This window comes from Macaca thibetana, chromosome 16 (assembly GCF_024542745.1).
Source record: "Macaca thibetana thibetana isolate TM-01 chromosome 16, ASM2454274v1, whole genome shotgun sequence".
Lineage (NCBI taxonomy): Eukaryota > Metazoa > Chordata > Mammalia > Primates > Cercopithecidae > Macaca > Macaca thibetana.
Genome location: NC_065593.1, coordinates 60,123,023 through 60,147,594, shown reverse-complemented (window position 1 = coordinate 60,147,594; position 24,572 = coordinate 60,123,023). Strand labels below are relative to the sequence as shown.

At 55.2% G+C, this 24,572-nt stretch overlaps 1 protein-coding gene across 3 annotated transcripts in view; it reads right to left on the bottom strand.

Moving 5' to 3' along the window:
• The window catches only part of RBFOX3 (RNA binding fox-1 homolog 3), a 524,709-nt gene extending 518,017 nt beyond the window's left edge, over positions 1-6,692 (bottom strand). For 2 of the 3 annotated variants that reach the window (XM_050764334.1, XM_050764335.1), the window contains exon 1: positions 5,991-6,692. The gene's annotated coding sequence lies outside the window, so the exon portion shown is untranslated. Of the gene's footprint in view, positions 1-5,502; positions 5,591-5,990 lie in introns of those variants that run through there. The other variant, XM_050764336.1, reaches the window with a different exon arrangement.
• Between the last annotated feature and the right edge of the window lie 17,880 nt (positions 6,693-24,572).

The window sequence follows — 24,572 nt, the reverse complement described above, 5'->3', positions numbered from 1 at the left end:
ATGTCCTTTGGTTCCAAAGGAGGTTCCCATTTTTCCATTAAAAATCTCATTGCTGAGGACAGCCTGCTCCTCCATGTTCTCATGACCATTGCCTAAAAGCAAACGATTCGGAGACATGAGCCTGACCCGGGAATGGGCATTTGCTTGGTGTCCAAGGATGCGAACCACAGGATGAGAGCAAGGGCAGGAGAAGCACCTGGACTCTGGGGGCCACCGTTCCTGCCATCTTCATCTCTGGGTCTCATCTGGTGTCACAGACGAGGAGACGTGGGTGAGAAGGACTGCAGTCCGTGGTGTTCGGGCTGCTCATGGGCAGAACTCTGAAAGTGCCCTTGGTTTGCCTGGTACGCTGCCTCCACTACAGTATTGGTGGCCCTGCAGAAGAGAATCCGATCTGGAGGTCCGGGTTACTTTTGTGTGTTTGTTTTGATGGAGGGAGAATTTTTGAAGCAAGACAAGAGGCCTTGGAGATATAAAGGCACACAGGATCCTCCTCTCTAGTACAAAAGATACATGTTATGATCTCAACCGGGCCCCCAAACAAGGACTTGAAACTGTTCAGGGGCTGGCTGGTGGCAGCTTTCTATGCTCGGGCAATTTCCTCGCCTGCAAATGGGATTATTTTCTAAAAGGGCTAAAACAGACATACCTGGCCACCTTCCTCGCCAGCTGGCTTCCACTCACAGCCCAGCGCTCAAGGAAGGGTGGGCTCACCTTCCCAAGTATGGAGCAGCCAGCCAAGCAGAGACCTGTGCCTACGGAGCTGATGGCCAGTGGTGGGTCCAGGAGGGAGATGGCCAGGTACAGTGCAGTTGCTCCGCCTAGGCCTCTGTTCTTCTGGAATCTTGGGAGAAAGCTCTCAGCACAGCCGCTAACCAAAGCAACAAGCAAGTAAACTCCTTCTAAAAATATATATATTCTCCCTCTTTCTTTTTTCTGCTGGGAATATGTTCTGAGCACAAATAATTAAACCTTAAAAGAAAACTTGCAATACCAAGTGCTTGGCTCTTGGTCCTAAGAGGAAACCACGGAGGCTGAGGACCCCCAACTCAAGTTGACACCAGCAAGTTACAACCCACTTCTCAGGTGGAACCCGCAGGACCTGGCCCCGACCTACACGGAAGGAGTGGAGATGGATCCAAGGGAAGACCGATTTTCACTTTTAAAAAGCCTCCCCAAGCTGTAGCTTACTCTACCCACAAGGGGAACACTCCCCATAGAGGAGACCACCCCATCCCTTGTTCTTCTGCCCCCTTTCCCCTGACTGCAGAGCCTTCAGTACCATTGTCTTGTCAATGTTTCGAGTGCAGAGAGTTGGCAGGGGCAGCAGCAGTGAGGAGAGAGAGGAGGGGCAAGGAAACCATCTCTAGCTGCTGGTCTGTCTAGAGACCAGGAAGAAACCAGAAGGATGCCTGGCCAGAACAGTCAAGGCCCCCATGTGTCTTACAGGTAAGGGCCAGGATCAGAGGCCTGATGACACCAAGCTCCCTGCACCCGAGAGTTGGCCTTTGCTTTGGGAGAAAACATGCTTGTCCACTCAGCACTTGTAATTTCCGTACGAGTCCTATCACACAGTGGAGCACATCCCTAAGCCCCTAAATTAAAGATGATGGATGGTCCTTTCCCAGGCCAAGAGGGTGACTCACGTGGCACCCAAGCAAGATGCATCCAGAACGGCTCCTTCCACCTAGAACCTGACCACACTTTTCAAAATGCAACTGATAGACTGTGAGCTTGCCCCAAGCTACAAATAAAGTAACAGACTTTATACTCTTTATTATTCCAGTCTCCCTCTAAGGCGTGTTTTGGTGTCAGTTTATGTGTTGGAGAAACTGTGATAGCAAACTAATTTACTAAGTGCATTGCACTTAAAAATGTCTATATTTTATACACCAAATCAGTCTGTGTCACGTGGTATTTCTTGAAGGGAGGTGACTCGTCTGTCTATGAGTCCTCAACCCAGAGCAGGCCCCGCTGTGTATGCACAGCGTATGTATGTATGCAATGCTCCTTGCATGCTCACCATGCAACCATTAACCAAGAGCCATCCTCAACCCTCACAAGTTATGCAAGGAGGAAATCACACAGTAAGCACCTGCACCACTCAGAAAGCACAGGAGAAAAAAAGAGTGAGGGGAGAGGAAGAGACAGACGGACAGGAAGAGAGGGAGATAGACCCAGGATGTTATAGAGGACAGGGATGGCTCAGACAGCAGCCTACTTCAGAGAGCCAGCAGAAAGTAAGATGTTGAGGCTGTCTGAATGTTTCATGAGCCTGTGAAAATGCCGTGCTGCTTTATGAAAGAGCGTGGAGAGATGCTGCAGCTTATCCAAGGGTGGAGGTGCAAACGGGATGTGTTTACGAAGCCAGTGCCTTGTGCCAGGAGCAGGGGCCAGTGGCAGGCAGGGATTTAGGGGATGGTAGGTTCCCGAGGAACGGGTCTCTGTTGAAGGGGGAGAAAGTTTCAAGATGGCTTTTCCCCCTTCACTTGTTTAAAAATAAAAAATTCCTCACCAAATGTCAGCCGCGTGTCAAGTTCCATTTGTCTTTATAACAGAGTATCAAGCAGGAGTGTGGAGATAAATAAACACAGGAAGACAACCGACCAAACCTTGCAGGCTCTGGGCTGGGCTGGGCTAGAGGAGGGAAGCCCCACCCTGCAAGGGCTGAAAAATAATGTTGCAGTTTCGCATTCAGCACTGTGGCTCTGGCCCACCGACATGTTTTCCTCTCTTTACTGCGTCCCCCCCACCACCACCACTCTGGCACTTCTGAGTAGGAGAGGAGCATGACTTACGCATTCCTTCCTTCCTAATCGCACAGGTGCCATGGGTCAGACCACCATCTGCATATACGGGGGAGGGGGCAGATAAACCAAGCAGGGCCCCCGCCCTCAGCAGCAAGGCACCTCCAACTGCCACACATTAGTGTGAAGGCGCCTTAGGCCAGGGCTGACTGTGGCTGGGAGAGAGGTGTCAAAGAAGGCTGCAGGGGAGAGGCAGCAGGGCTGAACCAGCCAGGGAAGATGGCATTTTCTCTGGCCACTACCGTGCTTAGTTCATCCCCAGACACCAAAGAGCCTGATAATCTTTCCATTTCAGCGATGCGCCATCAGCCACGCTCCAAGTTGAGTAAGTGACAGGCACAGGACAGAAGGCCCACTCTGGAATGGTACCCAGGAGGCCTCCTTGCTGTAATTACCTCTTCGCAGGCCCTGGGCTTTTCTGGCTCTTGAATGAGCCTGGGAGCCCTCCCCATGTCCTCAGCAGCCTGAGGGCCGGTGCCCGCAGCGCCTCCAGCGGCCCTGGGACCATGTAGAGGAGGGAAGACGAGGAGGGCAAGTTGTGGAGGCCTCGGCCCTGTCCTTGGTGCTGGCGCCCGCTAAGTGCCTGCTGAGCCACTGAGGCAGGGGCCGCCCATGCTGCCACCTTCCCTCCAGTTCAGCCTCTAGTCCCTGCCGAAGGGCAGTCAATACTCCCAGCCCCACTGTGGCTCCCGACCGAGGTCACTGGGTGAGGAGCGTTTGCAGCAAAGGCCCATCCGAGTAAGGGGCGGAGCCTAGGGACTTCCCTGGACTCCTGGCTCCTCCTGGCAACCCGAGGCGACCCGAGGTCCCCGGCACCTGAGGAAGGTGGATCAAAGCAATCATCCAGGTTCCCTTTTTCCTTTGGGGGGAGGGGAGTAGATAGCTGCTAGAAAAGGACAACTCACGCCCGAAAACCCCAGCCATGCAACAAACAGCCCAGCACCAGTGGCAACCCCTGCCGCACGCACGCACGCAGCCAACTCGCCAGGCCCAGGCTGTCTCGGCTTGGGTGCGTCCCTTCAACCGTGCTTCTGCTCCTTAACCCCTTCAGGGGTTCCCACGTCACCCACTCTGTCGCCCTCCTGGGGACAGCCTTGCCCTCCCAGAAGCTGTCAGCCAGGAAATGAGGGGTTAGGCGTTGCTTCCAGGAGTGTGCGGTGAGCGAGCGAGGCGCCCACGCAGGAAGGCCTCCAGTCCTGGGGGAGGGGCGGGGGGGCCAGCCTCGGTCCTTGGCCAAAGGGAGCTCCTCGCCCGCAGGAGGCGGAGAAGGAAGGCAAGCCGGGATGGTTCTAAGAAGGCTCCCCTCCTCCGCCCCCGCCATGCTGCTGGCGCTCAGTGACCTGGGGCGCCCCCCAAAAAGGCCCATACTCAGCTTTCATCAGGGAGCGCCTTCTCGACAACTTTTCTCCCTCCCTCCCTTCACAATTTTCGCTCACCTGGAGGGTCTGGTTTTAATTAGTGTAATATCCCCGTGAACAACGCAGCCTAATTAAGACATCCGCCCCGAATCCGCGATGCACACTTAATGAGCAGGTTCTGCCGCAATGTTTATACTTTTTTTTTTCATTATTTTTTGCAGACCAGTAAAACCGAAGCCAGCTTCCGGCTCTAAGACCTCATTACGGGTGACCCCACTCCATTAGCCTCCTACCTGCTCCACGCTAAGTGCCCGGGGCGCCCGGGTGCGTACCCGAAGTGTCCCCGAGTCCAGCCTGCGTTTTCAGCAGGAAATTAGCGACCAGGAGCGCCCAAGAAGCGACTTCACCTCGCTGGGGCAGGAAGGGGGACCTAAACCCACGGATGGATCCCTTGGGTTTCTGTCCTTAGCCTCCACCGCGGGGTGTCTCGCGCGTCGGGACTAGCGGCTCCACTGGAGTCATTTTTAAAAGTGATCATTAAATAAATCAGCTCCCTCGCCAAAGCTGGAACGCAAAGGGGACGGGGAGGCAGCTCTGTCATCCAGGAGTTTCTCCCCACCTCGCTGGGCCCCCGCCCCCGCCAGTGGACTCCGGGAACATCCCACCCCACCCCACGTGAGACCAGGGATCCCAGGGCCGCTAGGGGACCCGACAGGTTCCCAATGCCCCTCCACGCTGGGCGCCGCGTCTCGGTCCCCGCACCAACACTGCAGGGCTGCGCGCCAGGGGAGGCTCCGCGTTCGGGGAAGGGAGGCTGCGACCCGCAGCATCAAAATGACCACCGGCCTCGCGCCACCCCGAGACGCCACAGGAGACCACCTTCCCGAGGGTGCGAGCCCCAGACGCCTGGGGCGAGCGCCCCACCGCCCGGGGCCACCGGGGCAGAAAGTTTGGGCCAGGGGCGTGCCCGGCTTCCCCAGCCCGGCCGCGCTGCTCTAGCCCCTGGGGGCAGCCAAGGCTTAGGAGAGGCAGCCTCTGCTCCGGCTCGAGCCTCCCTAACGCGCTTGGGGACTCGGCCCGGAGCGCCCCCAGCCCGCCCCCTGTAGGGCCCTGCGCGCCGCTCTCCCCTCGCCGCTCAGCCCCCGCGCACACCGCGGTGCTGCGGGCCGGGCTCCTATTTGGGGAGCTGTGGCAGCCCCTTCCTCCCCATAACTCCTTTGGGTCATCAACCTCTCCGCGATCCTCCTTTCAGAGGACCCCGGCAGGGCTCTCTCCGGGCCTGGGTGCCGCGACAGACGCACGTTGCACCACCGCCGGGTCGCCAGCCCCTCTCTCACCCGCGCGGGCTCCGGCTGCCTCCCTGGACGCGCCCCGCGGGGCCGGGATCTCCGCGCGCCTCTGCCTCCCCCCGCCGGGGAGTTCCCCGCGCCGGGCATTGTGCCGCCGCCGCCGCCGCCACCGCCACCACCACCGCCACCGCCACTGCCACCGCCACGCAGCGCGCGGGACTCCCCGGCGTCTCCATGGAGCCCGACCCCCGGGCTTTCCCATTCACAAAATCTCCCCTCTGGCCCACGGCCGGACAGAGCGTACGGACCCCAGCCCCGGTGGGACCCAGGGACCCCGACCCCGCGCAGGGACCCCTGACCCCGAGGGCGCCACCCCACCCCACGCGCCCTCGGGTCAGCCCGGGCCGCGGTCCGCAGCCCGCCTCCCACTGCGGGGTCCCATGAGCCCCTCCCCGGCCAAGCCCCCCTCCCCCAGCTCAACCCGCTGGGAATGACCGCCGCAGGGCGAGGCGGGCGACGAGGGCCGGGCTACTCACGGGCTCAGCGCTCCCCGCGGCAGGTGACTGGGGGCCGGCGGCCATGCCCCGGCTGCATCCCGGCCGCCGAGCGGGCAGCGGCGTCCCGGGGCCGCACAGGCACCGGCGAGCCGGCGGCAAGGGGCGCGCGAGGCCGGGCTCGCGCGGCAGCGGTGGCAGCTGCTTCTCCTCCGACCACGCGAGCTGCTGGGGCCCGGCTGGGGCCGCTGTCCGAGGAGGTTCTGCTGGCTTCGGAGCAGCCCCGCGCTCGCTCTTCCCTCGCCGCCTCCTCTCTCTCTCTCTCTCTCTCTCTCTCTCTCTCTCTCTCTCTTTCTCTCTCTCTCCTCCCTCCTCTCTCCGCCCTCCTCTCTCTCTCTCTCTCTCTCTCTCTCTCTCTCTCTCTCTCTCTCTCTCGTTCCTCTGGCTCGCTCGGCTGGAGCGAGGCGGCAGCAGGAGCACGCGGCGGCGGCGGCGGCGGCGGCGGTGGCAGCTCGGGCGGCGCGCGTAGCGCGCGGCATGGGAGGGGGCTCGGGCGGTCGCGCGGCCGGGGAGGGCGGCGAGCGGGGAGAGCCATGGCCGGGTGGGCTTAGGCGGTCAGCACCCTGCGGCCTTCAGCGCCACCCCCTCAGGGCAGGGGCACAGAAGAGGTGGGGTACACACGGGAGATCCCAGAACCCAGTGCTGCCCTGGTCCCTTCAAGGGCAGTCCCAAGCCCGCTGCCCCTCCCCACCTCAAGGCTATCTTGGGGGCGGTTCAGCCCAGGTGACCCTTAACAGGACCCCTGCCCTTGTGCCTCCTTGTCCCTGGGGGCCATTTTTCTTTCCCAGGCCCAGGGATCCCCAGCAATGGGACATGGTCACCAAGCATCAGGGACGAATGCCACCCCACCCCGCATGCCATGAGTTGCCCACACGCCCCAAACGCCCTTACTAAGCCCAGGTGCCCTGACTCCCTGGGGGATCACTGGAGAGAAAGCCACTGGGCCCACTCCAGGCTGTTAGTCCAGATTGGCCAACCCAACCCATTTAAACGTTTCCACCTGCGCCTGGGTGGAGAGGAAGGACTGTGGGAGGTCAGCTTAGGATTTCCCTAAAATCAGAAGATCAGGCAGCTCCTGCCCCCAGTCCCAGCCTCCCCCAGCCTGTAGGGTAAGGGGCCTGGTGTGGATTCTGGGAGGCTCTCCATCCTTGGTGCAGAGGGAGCAGGACACAGTGGAGTGGGGACCTTCTGGAAAGGCAGGAGAGATCGGCTGCTGGGGTCAGCCCACCACTGGCACACAGCACCAGAGGTGGGCGAGAAGGCCTAGACGGTCCCAAACAGGTTTGGGCAGGCCTGAGCAATCATTTCCAAAACAAAAGACCTTCTGGTGCAGCACCCGGGCTGGAGGAATGAGCCTGCACTGTCAAAGGACATTTCCAATCTACACACAAACAGATCCAAACCCGTCCCCATGTTGCTTTTGCTCCTGAAGGCTGCTCCTGGAACAATTAGCCTCCTCCTGGCACCTGACTGTCCTGCTTTTCTGTGTGAGGTGAAAAGCACATCATGGAATCTGGGGTTTGGTAGAGGCCTGGAAGACCCGGAGGCCAGGAAGGGAGGGGCCTGGATTTGGAGCTTCTCCATGCTGGGGGCTCTGGGCTGCTGGCAGCAGAGACGGTGGCCAAGACAGTGGCCACTGCCCACTTATGAGCTTCATGCTTTTAATTTCTGGCCCTCCAGCCTGTCTGGGTCATTGATCTGTCTTGGCCGGTGGGAATCGTGTTATACAATTCCAAGCATACAGCTAAACAGCCCTACAGCTAACCACCAAATAAATGCCATGTCTATGAGCAAGGCAGCTGCCTGGTTGACTGAACTTTCCCCAGCCCCCGGATTTGAAATGGCGCATTCCAGCTCAAAAGCCCTAATTGGGCCTCTCCGTTCTCTGCTGTCAGATGGTCCAGACTTTCGTGGCCTCCAACTCCCGGCTGGGCCCAGCCACTGCCTGGCAGGCACCTGTCTCCCTGCAGGCAGAGCTCTTGCCTCTCTGTGCCGGCAGCGCCCCCTGTCGGTCCCGCTTGTCCCTTGCCCAGATTTCTTCTCCCTGGGGAGTCCTTTCCTCCCTCCCTCTCTCTCTCTCTCTCTCTCTGGTCCAGACCCTACTGCCCTTTGGAGCCTCCTCGCAGAAACCTCTCAGAGTGGGGTTCAAGCCCATCTCTGTCTCCCTTCAGCTCCCCACACGAGTTCTGCATGTGCCTGCGAAGTGGGGACAATTTACCTGGCAGAACTGTGTGCCCGAGTGGAAAAGGGGTCCTGCAAAGCATAGGGCCTTGTAACTCACTCCTTGGGGACGTTCTAGAAGAGCTCTCTGAAGACAGCACCAAATCTTGTTCCACGTGAGGACGCCCCTTGGGGACAGGCCCCAGCCAGGCCGGCCTCATTACCAGCCCCAGAGAGTTTGCCCTTCACGCTCAGCTGTTGTCGACAGGGATCTGGCCGGAAGAGAGTAAGTGTCAGGGCCGGCAGGACATACCAGCACTCACCAGGAGGTTTTCCTTTCAGGGATATCATCTAAGAGAATTTTTAAAACCTCTGATTTGGAAACTTCAATTTTTAAAAAGTGAGCACATGGGGAGGACTGGGGAGTCCTTGGCAATAATCATTAGGAGAGAAACACAGAGAGACTGGGCTTGGGGCCAACAGGACAACTGAACACACAGAGCTAATTTCGTGCCCTCTGAAAAATCCCACTAAAACTACAAAGAGAAAATTTTTAAAAAGGGGCCAGGCGTGGTGGCTCACGCCTATAATCCCAGCACTTTGGGAGGCCAAGGCGGGCGGATCACCTGAGGTCAGGAGTTCGAGACCAGCCTGGCCAACATGGTGAAACCCCGTCTCTACTAAAAATACCAAAATTAGCCAGGTGTGCTTGTGGGTGCCTGTAATCCCAGCTACTTGGGAGGCTGAGGCAGGAGAATCACTTGAACCCAGGAGGTGGAGGTTGCAGTGAGCCGAGATCGTGCCACTGTACCCCACCCTGGGCAACAAGAGTGAGACTTCCGTCCCCAAAAAAAAAAAAAAAGGCATAAACCCCCAATGACCTGGAGAACAGGAGGAAAGAGAACAGCAGCCGGCTGTGGGCAGTGGGGAGGCACAGGAGAAGTGGTGGCCAGCCCTCACGGAGCTGAGTCTCGGCCCAGCGGCAGGGAAGGCTGACAATGGAATCCCCCGAAGGCTCAGAAGCAGTGGGGCCCAAGACCTGGGGAAGCCTGGAGATCCTTGGATGGCCCCTCTGGAGGTTTATTCCCTGGGGACGCGGAAGCAGTCTCTGTGGCTTGGGGGCCGCCACACACTGCGGACAGAGCGGCGTCCTGCACGGAGAGCCCCCTTTTCCCTCACAGCACCTGTCAGCATCCTGACCTCCACCCTCCTGGCAGGAGGCCAGAAGAATCTCCTCTGGGGAGTCTCACCAGCACCTAGAGGGGAAACCTGAAGATAGAGCTTTGCTGCTTCCCAGCACAGACCCCAATCCCTGCTTAGAGCTGCCAACCAGTTTTGCAGCCCCCCTAAAGGTGAGTAAAAAGCCAAGGATGACCAGACATCTGCGGAAAGACTTCATGAGAAACAGCTGCCAAAGACCGAGCTCTGCAACAGAGCGAGTGGGGCCGACTTCGAGGAAACAGACATTAGGTAGGGAGGAGAAAATATCAGAAATAGCCGTATTTAATATCCTCCCAGAGATCAGAGGAGATACCGCATCCATGAAACAGGAGCAGGGTGCTATTTTAAGGAGAACATTTAGAGAACAAAAAAGCTGGGAAGTTAAAAGCATGAGAGCAGAAACAAAACATCTCAACAGACAGGCTAGAAGAGAAAAGTAAGGGAATGCCCCAGAAGGCAAAGCAAAAAGACAAAGAGGAGAAAAAGAAGAAAGAGGGGATGAAAAAACTAGATGATCAATTCACGAGGCTCAACACAAAAGGAATCCTAACCCCACTCCCGTAGGACCCCCAGATAGAAGGAGGAGGAGGAAAAGAAGAAAGGAAATCATCAATTATTTAAGAAAATTTTTCCAGAAATAAGTTTCCAAATTGTCCACAAAATCGATGGAAATTGATTCATATCAAGGCATATTATCTTGAAAAGTAAATCACTGAGGACAACAAAAAAATATTTCCCCAAGTTTCCAGGTACCATAAGAAAGAGCAGGAATGAGAATAGCTCTAGAATTCTCAACACAAAGAGGGCAATCTAACCAATCACAGAGCGTGCCTCCAAAAGCTGACAAAAACTGCTATCTGGCCTGGAATCCCTCACTTCACAACATTAACAATCAAATGTGAGATTAAAACAAAGACGTTTGCACATGCAACGTCTCAACAAAATTATTTCCTACACACCATCCCTCAGCTACCAGAGGATGTGCTCCAACAAAACAAGGGTGTAAAGCATGAAGGAGAACAACAAGGGATGGAAGAAACAGAAGATCTAGTAAGTGGGGAAGGATCCACATAGAGGGAGAGGAGGGATGGCAGGAGGGCAGCTGTGTATCAGGCAAGAGGTTGCCAGTCCGGATGAGAGCAGGGTGGTGGCATGTCCAGCTGCCTAGGGCTCATACATGTGGTGGGCTGTCATTACCAAGATGCCTCCTGCCATTGTGCCACCTTTTCAGTGCCAGGTGAGCCTGGCCCCCGCCCCACTCTATGCCTGGCCGGCTCGGGCCATGTTGCAGCCTGTTTTCTTCCCCATGCACTGCCACCTGTGTAAGCTGAAGACCCTCATTTCACCCCACAGAAGCATTTACTTTGATCTACTCTTAGCAACAGGAAGTGGCCACTGGGAGCAAAGAAGCAGAAAACATCCATCAGCCCACCAACCGGCCAGAAGCCCCAGCCGAGGAGGCCCTTGGTTCCCCAGGCTCCCCTCATGCCTTGCCCATGAGCTCCCTAAAAGAGGCTCTTGTAAAGCGTGGGGCAGCTGCAGTTCCAGACTTTTGCGTTCTCTTCTCCCAGGCTCCTCCGTCTAAGGGTAGCAGCCCCAAATCATCACAGACAGAAAGGACATCATGGCCCCACTTTCATATTCAGCACTGGACACATCCACGGATAGGAAGGAGGTGAAGATGCAGCTGTAGCAGGATCGAGGAAAGCAAGAGATCAGGGGCCTGCTTTTTCCTTGCTGGTCTTTGATGTTCTTGTGAGGTCCGCAGATGGCCAGCACTGACGGCGTGTTGGAGAGCTGATGTCACTGCCATTGGCTGCCTCATTTGCTCTCTCAGTCCAAGAGGGTAAATTATAAGGTTATTCAATGCAATCGTAACCTCCTTGTTAAGAATGGATCTCTTGGCCAGGCACGGTGGCTCATGCCTGTAATCCTAGCACTTCGGGAGGCCAAGGCAGGTGGATCACCTGAGGTCAGGAGTTCAAGACCAGCCTGGTCAACATGGCGAAACCCCCTCTCTACTAAAAATACAAAAATTAGCCAGGCAAGGTGGAGGGCACCTATAATCCCAACTGCTCAGGAGACTGAGGCAGGAGAATCACTTGAACTCGGGAGGTGGAGATTGCAGTGAGCCAAGATCGTACCACTGCACTCCAGCCAGGGCGACAGAGCAAGACTCCATCTCAAAAAAAAAAAAAAAAAATGGATCACTCTGTCTCTCTCTATACAAACACACACACACACACACACACACACACACACACACACCTTCCCTACTACTGCCAGGCCTGCTACCGCTGTTGTATGTGTTGGATCTCTCCTTTGGGCCACCATCCAAGCACCCTGTGGGACCCTGTGCAGTCCCGCATCAATAACTCCCACTTAGGGAGAGCCCCACACAACCTGAGGGAATGTATGATCAAAACACCCCACCAGTGTTTCACGACACACACGGGGCCGACGTGCAAACATTTATTCTCTGTTGGGCTCTCAGGGGTTGTGCACCTGTCCGGGTTCCATGGAATGTAGGTCACAAGGAGACCTTGGAGGTCAGAGACACCAACCAGCTAACTTAAATAATGACGTCACTGGGCCGGGCTGTGCTCTGTCCCACAGCTGGAGGAGAGGTGCTCGACCCTCACACGCCCAGCCTCAGCCTCAGCCTCAGCTGTGTCTGCCGGCTGGCTCTCCACTCTTCACTTCAGTCCCAAGGTTTATCATCCCTCGTTCTCCTGACCCTTTTTTCCTGGCAGATGGTGGCACAGTTTCACCTCGAAGCTAGAGCCTTCATATGGGAGCAGCTTTCTGCCTGCATGCCTCCTTCTAGTTTCATCTTGCCTTCCTGCTCCCTTTCAAATGCTTCTGTTTTCTCCCTCCATCCAGCCCTCTCTTGCTCCATCCTCTTCTGTCTTTCCTGCTCTGGGGGTGGAGGGGTCTTAGCCTACCAGCCTCAAAACCTTATCTGGTCTTCCCCGTCCTTCCAGAAGCACCCCTAGATGCTCCTCTCTCCCCTCGTTCCCCTGCCATCCTTGCCTTCCCTCGATCACAAGCACCCCCACGTCCACACCCACCGACACCCCAGGGAAACGGCTCTCTGGGGTCACCAGGGAAGGCCGAATCACAAACAGCTGGGCCTGCACTCCCTCCTTGGTTTACTTGATCCTTTACCGCAGGTGGCCCCGTGGCCAAGTCCCTTTCTAGAAACCTCTTCTTTACCCTCCACCACAGCACCGTCTCCTACTCTTCTTTCCCAAGGTTGCACGTCAGCATCTCCACCTGTCTTTCTCTGCTTCTCCCTAAACACCAGCTTCCCATCTCCCCAGGTGTTCCTATTTTTCTCCCCAGTGAGCTCATCCCTCCAGTGGTCTCACTGTCGTGGAAGTCATCCCCACATTTTGAGCTGGAAGCAACTTCAGAGGTCGTGTTGTACAGTCACCCCATATTACAGGTGAGAACACTGAGGCCCAGAATGTCCCATGGCTTGCCAGCAGCTCTGCATCCTGGCCTGAGATGCTGCCAACTGCGCCAGCCCCGCTGCCTCTTGTGTCACATGCAGGGAGCAGGCAGGCGCATCTGCGATGTCACGTGTGCACCTCCAGGCTTGATATTTTATTTAAGAGTGTGCGACTCCATATCAGTGCCCAGTGGCTTTCAGTTCTGACATTTATCTTCTCGAGAGGAGGATGAACCACTTGCACGCCGTCCGTCTCTCCTCCCACATGGATGGGAAATGTCAGAAGGAAGTCCAGGCAGTTCGGGGTCCTACGTCCACACCACGAGGATTTGCTCTTTTTGTGCTGCTTGATGGCACAGCTGCGTTTGGGGAGCGGCGATAGCCTAAAAACGCACAAGTGGAAATAGCAAAGGTTTTCTGAGGCACCATCAATTTCTGTAGCCGGGGCAGTGGCCAGTGTCACCTGGAACAGGCGCCACAGTCCACTCAGGGGCCTACGGGTTCTTCCCCGTCTTCCATCTCCTTGTCTTGAGTGGGACATGAGCCGTATCTCTGAGCTCAGCCTGTGATTGCACAATAATACCACCCAGAAAACAAATTAAAAATAGGAAAAATCCATCCAAGCCGTGTGCCTGCTCAGGCAGAATGGTGTCAGATTGCTAGGCAACTCCAGGCAGTCCTGGGGGAAGGAGGGCCGTGCTCAGCTTGTTCTGCAGAAGTAGAATCCTTGTCCCTTTTGTGTGGATGTGCTCAGCCGAATCTCAGCAAAAGTCATGAACAGAAAGGAGAGGCGGGCTGCATAAGCCGGTGGAGTGCACATCCGTCTGGACAAATGGATTTTCCGGAGGATGGAGAAGAGATGGGGGTGTCCACGTGATGAGAAACATCTGGATATGCGCTGGAAAAATCAATCTGATTTCTCTGTGCTTCCCAAGATCCAGGTGTTTACAATTGTGTGGACAAAGCGTCTGAATGTTAATGAAGTCTTTCCTCTCAATATCCTGCATCTCCTTCAGCAAGAGGCAAATGTAAACTAGGCTCAGCAGGCCTGGGAGAGACGGGGAGCAGGAGGAGGAACTAGAGAGGCCCAGGCAGAGGAGGCCGGGAAATCACAACGGCCCAGTCAGGGTTTCTGCTCCCAGGAAGGAGATGGAGGCAACAAGGCAAGAAAGACACGTGCGTTTTTCACAGTTCAGTCGAAACCATCATCACATTAATATGTTTGTGGATGCTAAGACGTTGGCTATAAGCATCATATACTTTTCAAAGAAAGAGGCAGGGGATGTGGCATCGTGAAACATAGCACGAATTTTCCATTTGATTGTAAGCTCTTTAGGACTCTGGGAGGGTAGAACCTTGACAGCATGTTCTCTTTTAGGAGGTGCAGAGACTGCCCAGGGCCAGCACAAATGGGTGGATTCAGGTCCTGGGGCTGCCACAACCAAGTCCCACAAAACCAGAGGCAGAAAACGCAGAAACTTACTCTCTCACCGTTCTGGAGGCCAGGAGTTTGGGATCAAGGTGTCGGCGGGGCCAGGCTCTCTCAAAGGGCTCCAGGGGGATTCCCTCCTGTGCTTCCCTCCTCGCTCCTGGGGGCCACAGGCAATCCCAGGTACCCCGGGGCTTGTGGCTACCTTTCTCTGACCTCCGCCTCTGTCTTCATGTGGCCTTCTCCTCTGTCCTTTTCTTTGTACAAGGGCGGCAGTCGTTGGACTTAGGGCCCCCCCGATCCTGTATGACTTCATCTTAACTAACTATACCTGCAAAGGTACTGTGCCCAAATAAGGCAGGCTCTGAAGTTCTAGGTGGACATGAACAGGGGATGGGGGGCAGCTCAACCTACTACAAGGGGCTTGTGAAGGGACTCAGGCAGGCTCCAGGGCAGGTGGACTCCAGCAATCCTCTGATCTCCTCCAAGTTCCCGACAGACAGGGTGTCACCCAGGGAGCACTCCAGGGATAAGCCATTCACCATCTCCCCTCCCCCAGCGCTGGGGGAGCCCCCTCTACTGGAAAACGTCCTTTTCAATAGCAACCAAATTCTCCTCTGGCAGTCGTCCAGGTTGGAGTTCAGACCTACCTTCCAGAGTAACAAAAAATAACAAAAACAGCAATCATGGCTCCTTCCCGCACCATGGAGCCCAAGCCAACCACACAGGCACACACACACATGCACACACACGCATATGCACACATGCACACACATGCACACACACACATGCACACACGCATATGCACACATGCACACACGCACACATGCACACACGGGCATGCACACACACATGCACACACGGACATGCATACACACAGAGAGACATGCATACACACGCACATGCACACATACACATGCACACATGCACACACGCTGTCCTGTAGGTATTTCTCAAATGACCCCCTCCTGGACGCCCTCCTGGAACTCCACACGATTCTCTGGCGGTTCCTCAATGGTCCCAGAACCTGGCTCCACCCTCCACAGCAGGGGTTATCATTCCTGCCCTTGAGACCCAGGCTTTCCACTGTGACGTCCTTTGCTGCCACATCACACCTGATCTCATTTCAGGCTGGTTTCTTCTACACCACTCCTGGGGACATCCAGACACCAATGGGGCACTTCTTCTCTTACTCCTGTTAAAGTTAGTCCAACTTCTTTTTTATTTTTTTGAGATGGAGTCTCATTCTGTTGCCCAGGCTGGACTGCAGTGGCACAATCTCGGCTCACGGCAACCTCCGCCTCCCAGATTCAAGCGATTCTTCTGCTTCAGCCTCGCAAGTAGCTGGGACTACAGGCACGTACCACCACGCCTGGCTTATTTTTCTATTTTTAGTAGAGATGGGGTTTCACCATGCAGGCCAGGCTGGTCTCGAACTCCTGACCTCAGATGATCTGCCTGCCTCGGCCTCCCAAAGTGCTGGTATTACAGGTGTGAGCCACCATGCCCAGCCTGTCCTTCACTTTGTATCATCCCAAAGTTGAAACCCAGTACTGAAGGGTTTGATCCAAGCTGGGGGAAACCGTTGAGCAGGAATGGAGCCCTGAGCAACCCTGCAAAGCCAATGATACCCAGCAAGGGGCCATCAGGAATCTACACACTTTAAAGGTACAGCTCTTAAATAACCACAGTAAAAGCACGTCTCTACCAATAGGCAGAAGCGAGGCTTAACTGAATCATGTTGGATGGCTTTTGTCATTAGAGTCTGCAATACACTGAGTGCCTCGATGGAAAATTCTGACCTGTACTAGTGTCCATGAACTTCTCAGTGATGACTGTCAGGTCAGTGTCAGTTTCATTGGGGCATAACCCAGCGTCCTTCAGAAACCAAGTGTGGGAGTCGTGCATGTCACTAAAAGCTCGTGTGTGCCTGCAGGACTCAGGGGCACGTGGCTGTGTGGGATGCAGCCCCTATGGGCAGCTTGCTGCTAGCACGTGGCTACTCTCACCCATGTGAAGACACATACGTCATACAAGACCGAGCGTGTGTTCATGACACCGCTTAAGAGACACCTGAATCTGTGGAGAAGGATACGAGACAGGCCGTAGAGAAGACAGCAGGCTAATCTCAGACCTCTCAGACCCTGAACTGTGCGTGTCTTTGAATGTAAATTTCATCCTCCTTAGTTCAAGATCTTTCCAAAGTAGGGATTTTCTAAGGTATCCTTTCGTTCTCATTCTCCTCCTGGAGACTCTCTGTGGCTTCTCTTCAGCCGTGCACATGTTACTAGGTGTACGCAGGCTAACCCAGTCACCACCCACAAAGGCAGCAGCTGCTGGTCACCACCGCCAGCCAGACTCACGTCTTGGCACAGCTTCAGACCGCCTGCCCGTGGAGCCTGATGGGTGGGGGGTGGCGGGACTGAGCCCCCTCCTTCCAGTTCCAACATGCTGTTGGAGAAGCGTCTGTCATGGGGAGTGGTAGCACTGCACCGTGTGCCCTCCCTGGGCTTTCCCTGCCTCCCCGAGACTCAGCCAGAGGAGGTGGGGCTGGGAGGTGGCCTCTGCCTCTCACAGGGCCAGACCACCGCTCTCCTTCCCCCAGGTCTGAGTTGGCTCAGGCCGCTGTCTCAGAGGACCACAGACTGTGGGCATAACCATTCATTCTCCCGCAGATCTTGAGGCTGGACGTCCAAGATGGAGATGTCAGCAGGACGGTTTCCCTCAGAGGCCTCTCTCCTTGCTCTCAGCTGACCATCTCCTCCCTGTGTCCTCCACCGCCGTCCCTGTGTGGCCTGCATTCCCTCTTCCACTGAAGACACCAGTCAGGTTGGATTGGGGCCCATCCCACCACCTCATTTCACCTGAATCACCTCTTCAAAGATCCTCTCTCCAAACATGGTCACACGCAGAAGTCCTGGGAGTTAGGACGGCACCATGTGGACTTTGAGGGGCCCATACTATACCTGTTCCTTCTACTAATGTCTTTATTCCAACACAACCACAATGGTTCCTGTTCTGCAAACTCAGCAGAGCCTCTGCTCCTCCCCCTCCCCAGTGGCCCCACCCCATCAGCCGCAGGCCTCATCTCTACCACGCCCTGTCCTCTGTGCCCTCTTGGCCTCCCTACTGCCCTGCCCCAGCCCAGACCCTCAGCTCCCTCCCCTACACCCATGAACACCTGACTGAGGAGCCAGAAACGTGCCCCGGCCCTATTACTGCCCCAGCAGAATCCCTCCCGGCTGAAGAGGAGGCCGCCTCCGCTCAGGGTCCCTCCCTGGCCTCTTCAGGTGTACTCATCCCTATCTACAGATGAAGAAACTGAGGGCTTGATAGACGCAGAGCAGGGTGTGGGGACAAGGCTGAACTTCTAGAAGCAACCAAACCTACCGAAAAACTGGTTCAAGAACACCGCCATGCTCACTGCTGCCCGGAGCCTGGGCGCTGAGTTTGAGATACCCCACAGGAGGGAGGTAGAATACTGGCCCCCAAAACGCCCACGTCCTAACCCCTGGAACCTGTGACTATGTTAAGTTACATGGCAAGGAGGAAGGAAGGTTCCAGATGGGAATGGGTTGCTCCTTGGTGATCTTGAGATGGGAGGTGATCCTGAATGATCCAGGTGGAAGAGGAGACCGGGCGCAGTGGCTCACGCCTGTAATCCCAGCACTTTGGGAGGCCAAGGCGAGTGGATCACTTGAGGTCAAGAGTTTGAGACCAGCCTGGCCAACATGGTGAAACGCCATCTCTACTAAAAAAAATAAAATTAAAAAATAGCCAGGCATGGTGGCACATGCCTGCGATCCCAGCTACTTGGGAGGCTGAGGCAAGAGAATCGCTTGAACCCGGGAGAGTGGGGGTTGCAGTCAGCCAAGATTGCACCACTGCACTCCAGCCTGAGCAACAAGAGCAAAACGCTGTAAAAAAAAATAAAAAAGTGGAGGAGGAGGCAGGAGAGTCGGTGTCAGAGACAATGTGATGATGGAGGCAGGTCCGAGAGAGCTGTGCTGCTGGCTCCGCTGGGTGAGGCCTTCCATCTTGAAGAAGGAAGAGGGAGCTGGGAGCCAAAGAGCACAAACAGCCTCCAGAGACTAGAAAAGGCACAGAAACAGACCGCACCTTCGACACCCCAGAAGGGAATGCAGCCTTTCTGCATTTCAGCCCAGGGAGGCCAGTGTCGAACTTCTGACCTCCAGAATGGCAAGACAATGAACTTCTGTGTTTTAAGCCACTAGGTTTGTTGCGGTTTGTTACGGTAATCCTAGAAAACTTAATCTACCACTTCTGCACCAAGAAGGGTGACACTTCAACCACCCCAAAACAGCTTCCCAGAGAGAGCAGGGAGGCCTCATCTCCTTCCCTGAGACCCCCCCATGTAGCTTCCCAGAGAGAGCAGGGAGGCCTCATCTCCTTCCCCGAGACCCCCCATACAGCTTCCCAGAGACAGAAGGGAGGCCTCATCTCCTTCCCTGAGACCTGTCAGCTTCCGGATCAGGGTCTGCCATGGACACACCCGCCTGGCCAAGTCCAGGCTGCATGGCTGGCCCTAGCTGCAGGGGAGGCTGGGGAAGGGAGGGAGACAGCCCTCACCCTGCTAAGGTCCATCATTCCAGAAAGTCCTCCATCACAGACAGGCCTCCAGTTGCCAGGCAGCCAGAAAGATGGGGAGGAGCTCTGGGGCAGGGGGTTTGGTGGAATCTGGAGACTCAAGTCCAACAGTGACCGCAGAGCCCTCTCAGAGACCAGCAAGTCCAGACTAAATCCAGAGCCGAGCAAAGGGAGCAGCTCACCTCGGTGCCTGGCGCCACCTCAGTCCTCTGTCTCCGTCGAGGATTTTCTCGGGACCTGCTTCCCTTGTGTTCAGGATGGCCAAGGGGCTACGGCCCTTCTGGAAGTAAGGGCCCTGCAGACCCTCCACTCACAGGCAGCCCTTGGTGCCTGCAGACGCCTCTCCCATGTCACTATGGTTCTCCCACCTCAGGACTCACCCTGAGAAGGCGCCCCACCCCCAATCCCTCAAGGAGAACCATCCGGAGCTCCCACTTTGGGCACACTCACTGCCAGCCAAGCCCAAGGCTGGGGGCGGTCCCCACCAGGAAGCACCTCAAGGACAGGGCTACTGCCCCGTGGACGCAGGGACTGGGGCAGGCAGCATGTGTGTGTTTAAAGGGCGTGATTGAGGTGTGACTGGCATACGGCGCACCACCCATGGTTAAAGGGTACAGTTTATACGCTGTGACACGCAGACATGCCGGTGAAACCATCACTACCATCAGGATAGGGAACATATCCGTCATGCCCAAAGTTTCCTCCTGCCCTGACGTGCCCTCCCCCTCCTCCCTCTCCCTGTATCCCCCACCCCCAGGCAACTACTGCCCTGCTCCTCTGTCCCTGTACATGAGTTTGCCTTTTCGGGAGTTTACATAAGTGAAATGACACAGTACATACTTCTTTTCTGTCTGGCTGCCTTCCGTTAGCACCATTCCCCAGAGATGCAGCCATGCCCTTGCCTGCACCAATGGCTCACTCCTTTTCATTGCTGAGTAGTATTCCATCGCATGGATGTGCTACAGTTTGCTTAGCTGTTGTTGGTGTACATTTGACTTATTTCCAGGTTAGGGCTATTGTAAATCAAGGCACTATCAACATTTGGAGGGACGTGTGCTTTTATTTTTAAAAATAAATGAGTTTGGAGCCAGGCGTGGTGGCTCACGCCTGTAATCCCAGCACTTTAGGAGGCTGAGGGGGGCAGATCACCTGAAGTCAGGAATTCCAGACCAGCCTGGCCAACATGGTGAAGTCCCATCTCTACTAAAAATACAAAAATTACCTGAACGTGGTACCAGGTGCCCATAATCCCAGCTACTCAGGAGGCTGAGACAGGAGAATTGCTTGAACCTGGGAGGTGGAGGTTGCAGTGAGCTGAGATCGAGCCATTGCACTCCAGCCTGGGACACAAGAGCAAAACTCCGTCTCAAAAATAAATAAATGAGTTGGATAAAGGTGGGCATGTGGCCCACTCTTACCCACCCACACATGTGCGTAGACTGGGGCAGCTGCGGCCGCTAGGGCACGGGAGACAGCACCCCTTACCACCAGCAGAAAACCCAACTTTGGGAGTGAGGGGGTTTGGGGGGAGGGGGTGCTGTTTATGGTTTCGCAGTTGCTCCAGGGGAAAGGCAAGCTAATGAACAGTTAGTGGGAAATAGTTTATTGAAGTGAACAGAACAGGAACACATTAAAATTATTAAGATTGTGGCCTGGGGCGATGAGCAGCATCCTGTTTTCTCATAGTTTAGATGAGAGTGGGAGAGCACAGGAGGTTGCGGGGAGGATGCTGGGGGCAAGGAGATGCAAGGAGGCCTCAGCCAGGGGTCAGGTGGACCAGAAACTTCCCTGGACTCATCCTCCAAAAGTGAACATCTTCTAGCAGACCCTCCAACCTTTGCACCTCCCACCCCATCCCACTCTGGCCGCAGCAGTGCCTCCTAGTCACTTCTCTTTGCTTATTAACGAAAGAAAGGGGGAAAGCCTTCCTTCCCAGCTAGCGCTGGATGCTGTCTCACCACCTGTCTCAAGGAGACCACCCCCATAAGCAGAAAGCAGCCACTGTCCCTTCTGCAGGGAAGGAGTGGGCTTCCCGGTGTCCCCGGGGCTTGTTTAATACTAAAATCATCATCCCCCGTCTGGGACCAGGATTCTCATGGCCCCATCTGCATTCTCCTTTTTTTGTGTAATAGAATTCTTGATATTCAGCTGGGCACCTCATCGTCCAGGATAATGACCACGCCTCCCGGGCTGGGTGTGAGTCTGTGACTACACTCCCACTGATGGGATATAAATGGAAGTGACAGCTCCAGCTCCCGGGTCACACACTGAAGGGGGCATCCCCCCATCTCTACTGCAGGTTTGGAACATGGTGAATTGTGAATTATTGAGCCAAGCATGTGGGCCAACACCCTCAGGATGGGGAGTCCCAAGACAGAAGGTGCCCAACCCTCCGGTGACCTCCCGGGGCTCAGTCACCTGCCTCTGGATGGTCACTTCCGAGAAAACTAGCTTCTGACCTGTGGAAGGCCCGTGGGAGCCTGGAGCCTCCGTCATGCTCAGCCTCATGTATGTCTTCACGGAAACGCTATTTCTATCTCAATTCAGCCTCGAACCTCAGAATGAAACAGGAAGATGCACCCAGCAAATAATACTTTTGACATGTTACTAACAAAATAAGGAAATGAAAAATCTGGGGCTCAGGCGGTCATCTGATTTGCCAAGAGCCACACACAGGGTGTGACAAGGCTGGAGACTGTAACAGCCCTGGCCCTCCCCTGTCCAGGGAATGTGCCCTCTGAGGAGCCTGGTCTGTTACTCTGTTCCCAGCAGTAGTAATCAACGACCCTGGGCTCCCAGGTGACTTTGACCAGTACCTCCACCTGATGCCACCTTCCCCCCAAGCTGCATCTTCAAGATAGCAGCCCCCACCCCCTGGAGTGTCCAGCCAGGCCCAACCAGGCCCCACGGCACCTGAGAAATAGGAACACAGCCTCCCTGGTGAAGTAGAGGAGAGTCTAAGCCAGGACTTAGCCTGTGCTGAGGGCCTGGGAGCCAGGTTCAGCTCTGTCTGCCCGCCGGGGATGGGACCAGGGCTCGGCTTTCTCCTCTGCTAACGGGAAAGACCCCACAAGCCCTCAGGCCTGACTCCAGGAGCGAGACCTGTGATTCCATGTGAAACAGCCCTAGGCTGCCCACCACAAACCAAAGAATAACAGCCCCCAACTCTCCAAGGCTCTGAGACCCAAGCAGCCTGGTGCCTTCTGCAAAACCTCTTCCTGCTTCTCTCCTGCAGGGAGTGGCGGCGTAGGTGGCTGGGGCGGTAGCGAGGAGAGGTGAGGTGCTTATTGTTGGAGATGACTTTCCTCTCTCCTCCTCCTTCTCTGGGCAGCTCGTTCTTTTCCAAAATAACTCTTCTGCCTCCCTCCCCAGGTTGCTAGTTTCTCTCTCCTCCTGGCTTCCAAGTGCCCCCTGCAAGGGCAGCCGGTGGAGGGAGCAGGGGAGGGCTTATGTCCTCAAGATGCAAAAGCACAAGTGTAGACAAGGAGACCCCCATGGTCCCCCTCAACCCCCTCACCTCTGGTTGAGCCCCCATCACTCCCCTGGGCTGCCTCTCTCTGCTGGCAGCAGACCAACTGGACAGAGGCTCTGCTCAGGCCTTCTCCAGGCAAAGCATCCCAAGCCTCAGAGAAAGGGGCTGCTTTAAGCATTTAGAAGCTCCAACAGGTTCAACCCCCCTCCTCTGTCCAGGACCCCCAACTGCAAACAAACAGGTGTGCTGACCTATGCTTGACCAGGCCGGAGCCCAGGTCCCCAACTGCCCGTGGCTCAAGGCACCCTCCCAGCCTCACACATCCTCCTGTTCCCCACCCCAAACAAGAACAGACCTAGGGATGACCAGCCCCGGCCTGGCCCTGATGCGCCTCCTGCTCAGACCTCTGCAAACCAGCTCACTCCCCCCTCAAAGACTCCCCTGGACTGTGGGACCCCAGTTCTGATCTGAGATCTCAGGGCTAACACAGGAAATTAGGGGATGGGTGCATAGATGCAATCCCTGCTTCATCACACGGCCACAGAGTCCTTGTCTGCCACGACGTGCTCGGGTTTGGACTGAAGAGGCAGGAGCTGGGGCCAGTGAGGGGAGCCCTGCGCTCCCTTCCTTGTAATTGAGGTGAAATTTATATAACATAAAAGTAACCATTTAAAGTGTGCAATTCAGTGGCACTCGGTGCATGCACAGTGTTGTGGAGCTAGCACCTCTATCTTGCTGCACCTTCCATCATCCCAGAAGGAAAGACCTGACTCATGAGGCAGCAACTCCCTGTCTCCCACCACCGAGCTTTTTGTTTTTGATGATAAATAGACAAAAGGCAACATTCTCCTATCATTCTTGCTTCACAGCATCAGCCCTTTGCAATGGGGCATCACACCGTCCTCATCCCCTGGGCTTGACCACTGCCCCAAGTAACACGAGGGGGCGCGAAGACCACGGCAATGTCCTGAACTGGCTTCATGATCGACTTTGCTATTTGCCTGAAGAAAGGAGTAGCTCATGCAGGGCCTTTGTTCATTCATTGACTCAACAACTATTCTTTGGCACCTTTGAAGTGCCCGGCTCTGGGGCAGGTAGAGGGGCCCACAGGCATGAGCAAGATGCAATCCTGCCCCCACGTGCTGGATGTGGAATTGGGGAGACAGATGGGTGAACAGCCAGATAACAAGGCCACCTGGTAAGTGCTCTGAGAAAAACATGAAGAAATACTCAACCTATGGGGTAGCTTTGCCATCTTCTCCAAATATTGTTGTCCAAATTTCATGCAGCCATCTTCACCTCCCAGGCCATCTTTAACTACCAAAGCCAGGGCCACACATGCTGGGGGACACCTCAGCACACAGGGACTTGAAGAGGCCACTCGCAAAAGAAGACTGAGAAATGACTCCAAAGCAGGGACAATGTCAAATCCCACCAGACACGAAGGCAAAGCAAATCAAAACAAAAGCCCACTTCCATTTTTTCCACCTGCCAGATTTTGAAAATGCCAGTTCCACCCAGTGCTTCGGGGGGTTCGGAGAAATGACCTCTCCTTCGCTTGCTGGTGGGATTCGGAGTCAGTGTAATCTTTCTGGAGGGCAGATTGGCACTCGGATCAAAAGCTTTCCAAATGTGTTTAACCTTTAACTCGGCAATTCCACTTACAGGAATTTACCCTAAGGAGAAACTCAGGAACAAACACAGAGACTTATCTGGAAAGATTTATGTACTAGAATATTTGCACCATTGCTTATAACATCAAAAGATTGAAAACAAACTAAATGTCCAACTCCAGGGTGCTTGGTAAATAATTTGCGCACTCATTAAAAATCCTATTGTGGAAGAATATTGAATGTCATTGCAAAGTGTTTATAAACCATTAAATGAAAAGATTTATAAAACAGAATGTGCAAAGCAATCCCATTATACTCCCCAGGCCTCCAAAGCAGGCTGGAAGGACACACTCCTGGGCCTGCTGGCGGTTTCCTCTGTGTAAGTGGACGACGGGCTATTTTGTATTTTCTTTTTTGAATTTTGTGATTATATTCTAAATTTTCTACATTGGACCTGAATTGTATTTGTCATCAAGAAAACTATAAGGAGAAAATGGTTAAACTTGGTTAGGCATGTCATGGATCCAGTTTCTCCTCCAAAGTACCAGCTCGCAGGGCTGCTCCCTGATCCATGTGGGGGTCCGCCTGTAGGGTTTCCACGATGCTA